Below are 12232 nucleotides of genomic sequence, written 5' to 3' on the forward strand. Positions count from 1 at the left end.
TTTGGGGGGTGAAGGAAATATCTATAGTATAGCTGTCCTATACACCATATCCCTACTTCTTTGTTCTTTAAGTGTTTTAACAAGTGGGATCCTCTAATTCTTACTCTGGAGACCCTAGCCATAGCCCAAGCCCAACCTTTGAGAAATTGTCCCCAATATTCTAATCTGGAATGGAAGAGGGTATAATGAGCCTGCTTTCCACTCTTTAGGGTCAGACTATCCAGAACTGAATGTGGTTCATATTAATCAAGATAAAGGAGAGGGCTCTTTGTGAGAGAGGGCTCCTCTTCCACGCCCAGCATAATACTACTCTGTAGAGTAGATTGTTCCCATTTTACATATGAGCAAACCAAGGTTCTGAGAAGCAATCAAGCAAGCAAACAACCAGTCTGCTTTTTCCTTGTGCCAGACACTCTGCTAAATGGCAGGGATACAAAGCAAGTACAGTTAACAGAAACACTGTTCCTATCACCAAGGAGCATACATTCTAATGGTGAGGATAACTTGCTAATAATTATGTACATATACAAACATATGGACAAAATATATATATATATGTATATATTGTGTATATACATATGTGTATATTAAGGGGGATAGGATACAGGGATCATGCAAGGCAAGTGTTTATTGTTCCCCAATGAAGCCAAAAAAGAGAGTCCCTGTTCCCCAAGAAGCTCATAATCTAAGGGGGGGATAACTGTCTATATAAAAGAGCTAGAAAGGAGAGGAAAGATAAAGAGACTTGGATCTGGAGATGGTATTAAAGTCCAGAAAGCCAGGAGCACAGCTAGGAAAGTGAAGGAAGGAGATCTAGGTCAGGCTATTCCTCAAAATGGAGATCCCTGTAGGGGCTCACCATTGGAGAAGGATTCAGGACAGCACACGGATGGTCTAGGGTGACAAAGCTTCAGGGGTAGATGGTCAAAAATGAGAAGATAGATAAGGTATATTGCTGAAGTCTGAATAACAAGAAGCCTTCCAGAAGGGAAAGGCCTCCTGCAAAAAATGGAATTTGAACTCTTGAAGAAGACCAGGGAAGTCAGGAGGAGAAGGTTAATGAAAGAGAGCATTATATCCATCAATGATGGTAATATGGGAACACTTTGGGGCCTTTTTGAAAAATAGATGAATGAATAAATAAATAAATAAATGAGTGAATAAATGGATATAATTGTATATTTTTATAGTTAATTCTAATTTATATATAAAATACAAGCAAATGTATATGTCTCTCTATGTGTGCGTGTGTGTATATATATATATATATGCATTATATATTTCAGTACCCTTTGTTTTTTTCACCTGCATTTCCACTTTTGAATGCCTTTTCTGACCCAGCTCATTGTGCTTGTCTTGGCACAGTTTGTGGGGGCACAGTACAAAATGTCAATGGTAAAGGAACTGTCCCAGAGTCCCACAGCTAGCAGATGCCAGAGCTAAGTCTCTGATCACAAGTCCAGTCTTCATCCCAGCCCTGTAAATCATATATTTCCACAGTTGTGTAACCAGAGCCACATGAATGCAGACTTGTGGACAAATTGGATTCTTTGGGGGAGCTTCATGTCATATATGACTGATGGGAAGGAGATGGATAAAAAATATAAGTAGAGAGCCTCCCTCCAACTGTCTCAGCTAGAGCTCAGTAAATAGTTTTATTCCCATACCCATCTCCTATTTTCACTACATCAGGTGGTGACCCTGCATCTATTCTCTCAAGTTAGACTCCACCTCTGATGCAATGCTGTTCAGAATTGTGTTCACATTGTGCTTCCTCCCTATTGGGGTCAGGACAGGTTCCTTGGGGATGCTTGCCTTGAGTGGCTGCTTTGCTTGGTCTGGTGGGAGCAGGAGAGAAGCCTTCTTCCATTTCTAAATCACATGCCTTTGATCTCCAGGGATGCTGCAACTCTTTGGCATCTTGCATAAGCACCACTATTCTAACAGTTTTCATGTTGGTGACTCTCAAGTGGTGAATATAAAATTTGTTCTGCCAGGATAAGCTCAATGTGTAGGCTTGGAAAAGACCTTGAGACTGGGAGATGTTGAAGCAAAAACTAAGGATATTGTTTGTTTTTTTTAAAGAAGAGATTCTCCCCCCAATTTTTTCTATAACTATTTCTGAGCATAACCTAACCTAGGGATCCAGCTCTGGAAGGGAATTGAGACCACCCAGGCCAGCCCTTTCCATTTAGTTTAGTTCAATTTACCTCCTAAGGTTCTGGCTCTGAACTGGGATACAATTCAGGCCATCTGGTATATGGTACTCTCAAAGAAATACATGTTCTCCACAATGGTGACATACATGATGGGACAGCTGACAGTTATCAGTGAAGATTATAAACTTCTGGAAAAATATGAATAAACCGACAGCCTGAAGTATCTAGAAATGAAAGATACTGCATTAAACATAAGCAGAAACCTAAAGGACCTAAACCAGAAAGATTCAGTCCTTTAACTTTATCTGGATCAGATCACTTTCATTGAAGGATGAATAGCAACTCTTGAGCAGGCCGCCTACAAGTTGGATTCATAGTCAAAGAAACTGGAAGCAAAATATAAGAAGTTAGAGAGGTGATGAAACAATTCTTCAGCACAAAGACTAATTACAAATATGTTTCATAAGAAATGAAGTACAAGGGATGGAACTTGTCAAACTTCTCTGCTTCAATTCCATAAAAGGAAGGACTGCTGAACCAAGGAGAATCCCAGCCTCCACCTTTGTTTGGATGTGTAACCTTGGCCACCCCTTGGTGTTTTCCTAAAACTGTACCCCCTAGAAATTCATCTTATTATGTGCTTCATTTTGTGCCCTGATCCAGGGCTCAGAAATCAGGATCGACCCTTGCTAGAGCAGACACAGATGATGGGGCTCTAGTCTCCCTGCCTCCCATAGGGCTCCATCTTTGATTTTTTGTTCTGAATGTGTTCCCTATTCCCTTCATAACTTGCTCTTGAACTTAAATATTTATATATGGGGGGAATGAGAGGGGAAATGGAGGGCATTTAAAGCTAAGATCCAGAGAGAAAAGAATAGGATAGGATAGGGATGACCAGGAGGGCTTAGTTTGATTCAGACAGATTATGTGTGGACCAGTGGGATAAGGGAATTCTGGAGCTCAGGATAGTAGCTCAGTAGCTCCAAAGTGAAGAAAAAGTGGGCTTGATTCTCATTCACAAGTTGGGGACTGGCAACTAGAATGAAAGCTCTTAAAGGGAACTCTTAAAAGGAAGTGAAACTCCTCCCTCTTAGTGCTGGTGACTGAGAAGGGGAGGAAAGGCAGGTCTAGTCTGACAGCCCCCTAGAATCAAGGAAAGCTTTTTTCAGAGGAAGGAAGGACAAGCTCCTGTTAACTTCATTTCTCCAGGAGAGATGTGCTCAAGGCAGAAGGGAAGCTCTCATCCATGAAATGCTGAAGGCACAAGAAGGATTTCACTGAGAATGACAGTTCCCATTCCCCAAAACGCTTGGCTCATATCAATTCTGAGATTTAGGTAGCGGACAAATTATTACTCCCACTTTACAGATAAGGAAACTGAGGCTCAGACATGGGAGCTCTGAGTTGTTTATGACTGGTCCTCCAGAGACCAAGCCATGGGGAAGCGAGGCTCCTCAGTTTTGATACTTCTGCCATGATTAATGAGGGAGCATTATAGCTTAGCCATTCTCAAACCTCCTAGCTGCTTCTACTCCTGCTCCCCTTCACCTTGTAGCTGTAGTCCTCAATCCTTTCCACTTCTTACACCAGCAACAGCAATCAACAATTTTATGGCTTTTAGAAAGGATGTATGATCTAACTATCTGGGGCTCCACAGCACCCCCCCAGTCCCATCCCAGGTCCTTGGCCTTCATGCTCTTATTTCTATTGCCTCTCCCTCTTTTAGCATAAATTTCTTGAGAGCAGAAATTGTCTCCTGAGCGATTCCAATAGACTTGTGATGGGAAAAGCCATAGGCTTCAGAGAGAAGACTATGGAGAGTAAACGTGGCTCGCAATATAGTATTTTCATCTTTTTTGTTGTTGTTTACTTGTTTTTTCCCTTTTTTTATCTTTTTTAATATTATTAAAGCTTTTTATTTTTAAAACATATGCATAATTTTCAAAATTTACCCTTGCAAAACCTTATCTTCCAATTTTCCCTCCCTTCCCCCACCCCCACCTAGACAGCAAGTGATCCAATACATGTTAAATATGCACAATTTTTCTATACATATTTCCACAATTATCTTGCTGCACAAGAAAAATCAGATCAAAAAGGGAAAGAAATGAGAAAGAAAACAGAATGCAAGTAAACAACAGAAAGAGTGAAAATACTGTGTTGTGGTCCACACTCAATTCCCACAGTCCTCTCTCTGGATGCAGATGGCTCTCTTTATCACAAGACCATTGGAAATGGCCTGAACCATCTCATTGTTGAAAAGGGCCACATCCATTAGAAGTGATTATCATATAGTCTTGTTGATCTCTTGGTTCTACTCATTTCATTCAGCATCAGTTCATGTAAGTCTCTCCAGGCCTTTCTGAAATCATCCTGCTGGTCATTTCTTACAGAGCAATAATATTCCATAACATTCATATACCATTATTTAATCATCTATTCTATAACTCACGGACATCCATTCACTACAAAAGGGCTGTCACTTGATCTGATTTTTCTTGCACAGCATGATAAAAGTGGAAATAATGTTTAGAACAATTACTTGTGGTCTAAGGGAAGGAGAAAAATTTGGAACATGAGGTTTTGCAAAGATGAATATTGAAAACTATCTTTGCATGTATGTTGAAAAAATAAAAAGCTATTATTATTTTTAAAGGGAATTGTCCCTTGAGTATCTATCCTCATCATTCAACCCAATGCCTGACATTAAGTGAAAAAAGGCCAATGTCCCCCATAGCATCCAGTGCCATCTCCAATTATTTTGATTTATTTCTTGCTACTGGAAGAGAGAGTGAGTAAGGCTGGTGACTTTGTACAAGTCTACCTCACTTAAATTCAATTCACTTACAAGTAATGATATCATCTTCCTGATATTCCTCTTTAAAAATGAAGGCCAAACAAGGCATTAAATACCATGTTTATCCAACCAGCATAATGCACAAAGGCTTTGTTCAAAAATAAGTCCAGGAAATTTCAAATGCTCAAATATCCTGTTGTACTCACCAGGCTTCTCAGGAGGGCAAAGCCCTTTGCAGTCCTACTAAACAAACAGGTCAGATCTGGGAGTTTCTCTCTACTGCTTTTTTCTCCTGCTGTACCCCTTGCCTGGAAGAATCCCCTCATCTATGACCACTGATCTCCCAGGTTTCCTTTAAGATCCATTTAATAATCCTATCTGTTACTGGAAGTCTTACCTTATCTTCTTACTTCCTGTCCTTTCTCTCACAATGATTTCCTATTTATCCTGCATATCGTTTTCTGCTGTGGCATGCCATTTCCCCCATCAGACTGAGAGTGCCTTGAAGACTCTGCTGATAGGGAGTTTATTAATTGACAGCTTCTGCTCCGCAGTTTGAATGTACTCCCCCAGCATCTTTCCAAAGATGAACTCATCCAGATGTCAGCCCTTCCTTTTGTGTCAGATCATCCACAATTTTTGCCTTGAGCCACTGAAAAAAGTTAGAAATGCTACAGAACTAGGTTCAAATGGGCAGAATCCCATGGGTCAAGTCAACAGTTTTCAATTCTTTTTATTCTTCCGCTATGGTCATCCACAAGGGAATCTACCATTTTCAGTCCACCAGTATTCATTGAACCCTCTCTATTAGCTAGCTCCTTCCCTACTGCCTACAAATATTCCCACATATCCCCTACCCTGAAATAACTCTCACTTGATCCTTCCATCTCTGATATCATCCTCTTGTGCTTTTTGTCACTAACCTCAACCCCTTACAATCTGGTTTCTGACTTCATTTTTTTGAAATGGCTCTCTCTGAAATTAAGAATCTCTTAGTTGGGGGCATTTAGGTGGTGAAGTGGATAGAGCACCAGCCCTGAAGTCAAGAGGACCTGAGTTCAAATCTGGTTTCAAACACTTAATACTTCCTGGCCGTGTGACCCTGGGCAAGTCACTTAACCCCAATTGCCTCAGGAAAAAAAAAATAATTAATTAAAAAATAATAATAATCTCTTAGTTACTAAATCCCAAAGCCTGTTCTCAGTCCTCATTCCTTTTAATCCCTCTGGTTATCCCTCTCTCCTCCTCAATCCTCTCTTCTCTCTAGGTTTTTCAGGACATCATCTTTCCTGGTTCTTCTCCCATCCTTCTGACTGCTTCTCCTCTGTCTCCTTTGCTGGATCCTCCTCCAGATGATGTCTCTAATCATAGGCATCCATCAGGGTTTCTATCCTGGGGCCTTTTTTCTTTATCCTTCATACTATTTCACTTGGTTATCACATCAGTTCCCGTGGATTTATTGACCATCTTCATAGTGACAATTTTCAAATTTGTCTCTCCTGCCCCAGCCAGATTTCTGACTTCCAATCTCTCCCCCCTCACATCCCTAACTCCCTACCTGTCTTTCCAGCCTTTTCTTAAATCACTTTCTGATGTAAATCACTTTCTGATCTCCACTCACCCTCAGGCCCTGTTATCCAACCTTCTGATGGACCTTAAAGACCTTTGGACATTGTCATGAATGTGCCCTGTCACTACATCGTAAGCACCCTCAACTAAACTCTTTTTTATGATGCTCTTCTCCAATTAAACTCAAACTCCATAGGAGCAGGGACTGTCTTACTTTTTTATTAGTATTCTAAATTTAGCATAATGCTTGGGGTACAGTAGGTCCTTAACACATGCTTTTTTTCATTCATTCATTCATTCATTCATTCATTCATTCATTCCTGGTGTCCCTGGCATAGAGGGCACTTAATAAGAACCTGATTAATTATAATTCATCGTAGGGGTTAAATAGAGGAGGCTTGACAGCTAATTAATTGCAAGGTGAAGAGGAAAAGAAGAAAAGAATTATTGCTCTGGGATTATGAATCTTGGGGACCGAAAGTTATGGGTTGTGGAGAAAGAAGACAACTTTGGAGTTAGGGATTGAATTTGGGGACTTAGCTCCAAGCCTAGCTTTAAATGAACATTTTGATTATATTGATCAGGGATTTTTTAGGTCAGCTCTTCTTTCTTCTTTCACTTTCCTCATTTATAAAATCAAATTTCTGGCCTCCAAAGTCCGTGCTGGACCCACAACTTACAATCTTTTCAGTATTTCTGTGTTTTGCCTTTCATTCCCTTTGGCATTCCTGGCCCCCCAGCTCAGGCCCTTGAATGTTACCCCCACAGAGACCTAAAGTTTGATGAATGACTGAATGAAGGAGGAGAGTGGGAAGTCAGTCTCTTCCAGGGTCTTGTAGCTTGAATGTTTAGCACCTCAGCTCTCCCTCCCTCTCACCCCGCTGAGGCGGGGGACCGACCTCCCAAAAGGAATTTGTACCGCTTGGCTTTTTAACCAAAGTCCAGTTTGATATCTCCCCTTACCCCTCAAATTCAGATTAATCTGTGGGTGATCTGATTAGATTGCATGAGGGGGAAGACTTTGGCCTGGATATCAGACACCGTGGCAGCCTTATCTAAAATCAAGTTCATAGAACATATCAAATTTTTTTAAAACCCCCGTTATACAGTGACGATCATTGGCTGGCCAGGCCCTTTCTCCTATTGGCTTACCTTGGCACAGACCCATACCCTAATACCTGATGGACAGGGTGCCCAGATTCACCTGGCCCAAAGGGAACCCAGATATCTGTGGCTGAAGTATCATTTAGCTGCATTTCTTTTTTTTTCTTTTAAAATAAATCTATTAATATCACTCATTTTTATGGAACTACTTTTGAGCATCTTCTTCCTCCCAATGCCAGGGAAACATCCCTGGTGACAAGGACTTGAGAAGAAAAAGGAAAAACAATCATTTCCGCAAAACTTCCCCAAACATCTAATATGTCTAGTAATAGAGGCACAATTTCACATCCCAAATCATCCTCCTCTGCATAAAAGGAAGGAAGGTGATCTCCTCATCTCCTCCAGGGACTTGGCCGTCATAATCACACAATGTTTTGCTTTTTTCTTATTCTTTACACATACATGCTTGTAGACACTGGAGAGATTGTTTCCCTTGATCTGCTCATATTTTTTGGCTGCATTTGTTTCATTCTTCCTTGTTTCTCTGAGTTCTCCACACTTTTTCCTATGGCCCAGTAACATCTTATTGCATCAACATAGCACTCAATAGATGCTTCTTGACTGATTCCCTTCGTGTCCTTAGCCCTTAGCACAAAGCTTGGCACATAGTAGACACTCAATGGATGCTTCTTGACTGATTCTCTTTGTGTCCTTAGCCCTTAGCACAAAGCTTGGCACATAGTAGACACTCAATGGATGCTTCTTGATTGACTCTCTCTCTCCTTTACCCTTACCATAGAGCCTGGCACATAGTAGGCACCCAATAGAATGCTTCTTGACTGATTCTCTTTGTGTCCTTAATCCTTAGCATAGAACCTGGCACACAGTAGGCACTCAATAGAATGCTTCTCGACTGAATTTCTCTGTCTCCTTAGTCCTTAGTACAAAGCAAGAAATGCACTAGGCACTCAATAGATGCTTCTTGACTGACTTTCTGTCTCCTTATCCCTTAGCACAGAGCCTGGCACACAGTAAGCACTCAATAGATGCTTCTTGGCTGACTGAAACTCTTTGTCAAAGGAAACTTCGACAAAGAACAAGCACAGGACTCTGGCTCATTCTCTGGATGAGGCGGTTCAGCCCATACAACTCACTGTCCATGCTGGGTCAGCACCAGCAGGGCCACTTGCCCCTTCCCTTCTCTTCTCAGCTCCTTACACCTTGGTGGGCCCAGCCCTGCTATGTACAGTAGCTAAGGATTCTGCCAGGACAAGGAGGGCAGAGCTTCTTCTCTGCAAGTTTAGGGAGAGGTCCAAGGCCATCTCGTCCACCCCCCTCTTGCAGAGAAGAGACTGAGTCTCTAAGAGTAGAGATTTATTGAAGTGACCGGCTTGAAGCCCGGGCCCTCTCCTCCCAGCCTTGTATAACATGGTGAGTCCCAGGCCCCTGGCCCACAGAGATAAGGAGTGGCTCGAGTCTGCCTGGAAACCTGCCTCTGGCTTTCCAGGATCCCCTCCACTAGTCCCTAACGCCCCATTTTTGCCCATTCTCTTACTTGTATTTCTTTCAAGGAAGCATTGCCAGCCTCTCTCGTCTCCAGGCTTCATTTATTTATCCCCCAGTTGTGGGATGCTGGATGTGCTGGGAGTGCTGGTCCTGCGTAGTGGAGATGAGGGATGAGACTGAACTGACATATGGCAAGAATGGAGAGTTGGTTATTCATGGGGAGAGATTCTAGAGATACAATGTGTCCCACAAAATAGAAAGATTCTCGGAGATTATTTTTTAAATAGCAATGTTTACACCACAATAACAATGATTAGTATATAGCGTGCTAACATATTCAAAGCACTCCACTAATATTACCTTATTTTATCCTTAAAACAACCCTGGGAGGTAACACTATAGCTACTCCATTTTACAGGTGAGTGAACTGAGACTGAGAGAAGGAAGTAATTTACCCAGGATCAAACAGATAGTAAGTACCTGACATGGTTTTGGAACTCAGGAATGCTTTCAATTTGTGGAGAAGGTAGCTGAGAATCGGTGAGTTTATGGCTTGCTCAAAATCAGGCAGATAATTATACACTTCAACAACAATACTACATGATAAATAATTCTGATGGACGAGGCCCTCTTCAACAATGAGAGGATCCAAATCAGTTCCAATTGATCAGTGATGAACAGAACTGGCTACACCCAGAGAAAGAACACTGGGAAATGAGTGGACCACAACATAGCTGTTCCACTCTTTCTGTTATTGTTTGCTTACATTTTTGTTTTTCTTCTCAGGTTATTTTACCTTCTTTCTAAATCCAATTTTTCTTGTATAACAAGAGAACTGTATAAATATGAATACATATATTATATCTAAGATATACTTTAAACATGCTTAACATGTATGAGGCTGCCTGCCATATAGGGGAAGAGGCAGAGGGAGGAAAGGGAAAAGTCGGAAAAGAAGTGATTGCAAAGGTCAATGTTGAAAAATTATTCATGCATATGTTTTTTAAATAAAAGGCTATAATAAAAAAAATGAGGGAGAAAAAAAAATCAGACAAATCATAAGTAGGCAGAATTTGAACCTAGGCCCTATGCCTCTAAATTGCAGCTGACACTGTGCTGATATTCCCCCTCCTTGTACATGCTCAGTTGTGATCACTCTCTGCATTAGCAGTGAGTCTTTTACATCCTGTGCCTGAGAAAATGGAAAAGTCTTCCCCTCCTTTTTTTTTTTTTTCTTTGCTGAGGCAATTGGAGTTAAGTGACTTGCCCAGGGTCACACAGCCAGGAAGTGTTAAGTGTCTGAGATCAAATTTGAACTCAGATCCTCCTGAATTCAGAGCTGGTGATCTATCCAATGCACCACCTACTTGCCCCTTCCCCTCCTTTTTTTGGGGGGTGGGGGAGCAGGGAGGAAGGCAATTGGGGTTAAATGACTTGCCCAGGGTCAAACACTTAAGTGTCTTAGGATGGATTTGAATTCAAGTCCTCCTGACTCCATGGCTGGTGTTCTATACCAAAAGAAAGTTCAAAATGCATGAGTAAAGGATGTACAAGTCTGGACCGGCAGAAGAGAATCGTGGCATGTTAAGAGTAGAATAGACCTGAGTGGGACCCCAAGAGAGGAGGAAGGGGACAAAACAAAGTGATACAGTGTGAGAGGTGGAGCTCAGGGTCTCTGCACCCCCAGATGGGGAGGGGGCAGACTCTAAGGTCTTGCTGGAGTTGAGGGACAGAAGAGGTCAGCCCTAGATTAAAAGGGGGGGAAGAAGAGGGAACAAGAGAAAAACTGGAGACTGGGGGGAGGAAACTGTCATGGGAGCCACCTGCCAGTGGCTATTGGGGATCTAATTCTGACCAACAGAATGGATCCCTTCATGTGAGAGGATGATGACGATACAAGGAGACTGAGAGGCAGTTGCATTTTCTGATCTCCCTACTCTTCCTTCCAATTTATTTCATTCCCAATTCACAGGCAACATCTTCCTCAGTGAAGGCTGATTTGCAATTCCTTCAGGAGTATTATGATTCACTGCTGTGGGGGCTTTCAGAGAACTGACCCACCCCCCTAATGGTACAATCCCCTTTACCCCTTTACCCCTCTACAGGTTTTCTGGGTTTCACACTTAGGTGTGCTCTTTAACAGCAAACCTCTCTGGGCAGATCTCTTCCTGGGAGAGGTGGGCTTCAGCCCCAGCTAGGACTATTTTAAAAACAACAATGGACCAAGCTTTGGCTTCTCACAGAGAGTCTACCCTTTTCTCTCCCCTCCCTTCATGTTGGGGCCTTTCCTCTGGGGTTATGTCTTCTTAAACGGATTTTTTGCATGGGGCTGCCCCCCATTAGAAGTGAACACACATTTTGACTTTTATTTGGAATTCGTGCAAAGCACAGTTCCTAACACATAGCTTATTTACTTCCTTCCAATGAAATAACTCTGAGATTCTGGCACCAAGTCAAGAATTACCTTGAGAACAAGGGCAATAATTTCTATAGTGCACTAGGGTTCCGAGAGAGGTAACTCATATTTCCATTCACACGTATACACACACAAACACACTCACATGCATTCCCACTCACATAGTCACACATGCTCCCACTCAGAGACACACACACACACACACACACACACACACATTCTCACTCATATACATATTTCCATTCACATACATACACATACATTAACATGTACCTATACATATACACATAACCTCTAGACTGCTTCCTGACCTCTTCTCTGTCTCCTCTACTTATGGTACAGACATAAGTACCATAAACTAGTCCTGGCTCGTGTCCAGAAGAAGTCCTGACCCTGGTGGGTCAGGACTTTTTAAACAGACATTCTGAACAATTTAATAGGTAAAAAGTTAGAATTTCATTCCGTTTATTGTTGGAGATGGCCTCTTCATAGACAAGATGCTGAGCAGAATCCCCTTGCTAGATCACTTGGCTGAGTAGCTTGCCATCCCTCCTGGAGGTTTCTGTTGCCCAGTCTGCTCTCCATATTTCCTTTGGAGGCACTCTGGTTTTCCTTAACTGGCTTTCCCATGACATCTACCCTCCCCACCAGCCCTTCTTCAGTCAATTAGTCAAGAAACAT

The 12232-nt window shown here is 41.9% G+C and overlaps 1 pseudogene; it reads left to right on the top strand.

The window, feature by feature from the left end:
- The first annotated feature begins 2281 nt into the window (after window positions 1–2281).
- LOC141547700 (biogenesis of lysosome-related organelles complex 1 subunit 2-like) lies at window positions 2282–2578 on the top strand (annotated as a pseudogene).
- Window positions 2579–12232: the final 9654 nt, after the last annotated feature.

This window comes from Sminthopsis crassicaudata, chromosome 6, assembly GCF_048593235.1.
Source record: "Sminthopsis crassicaudata isolate SCR6 chromosome 6, ASM4859323v1, whole genome shotgun sequence".
Classification (NCBI taxonomy): domain Eukaryota; kingdom Metazoa; phylum Chordata; class Mammalia; order Dasyuromorphia; family Dasyuridae; genus Sminthopsis; species Sminthopsis crassicaudata.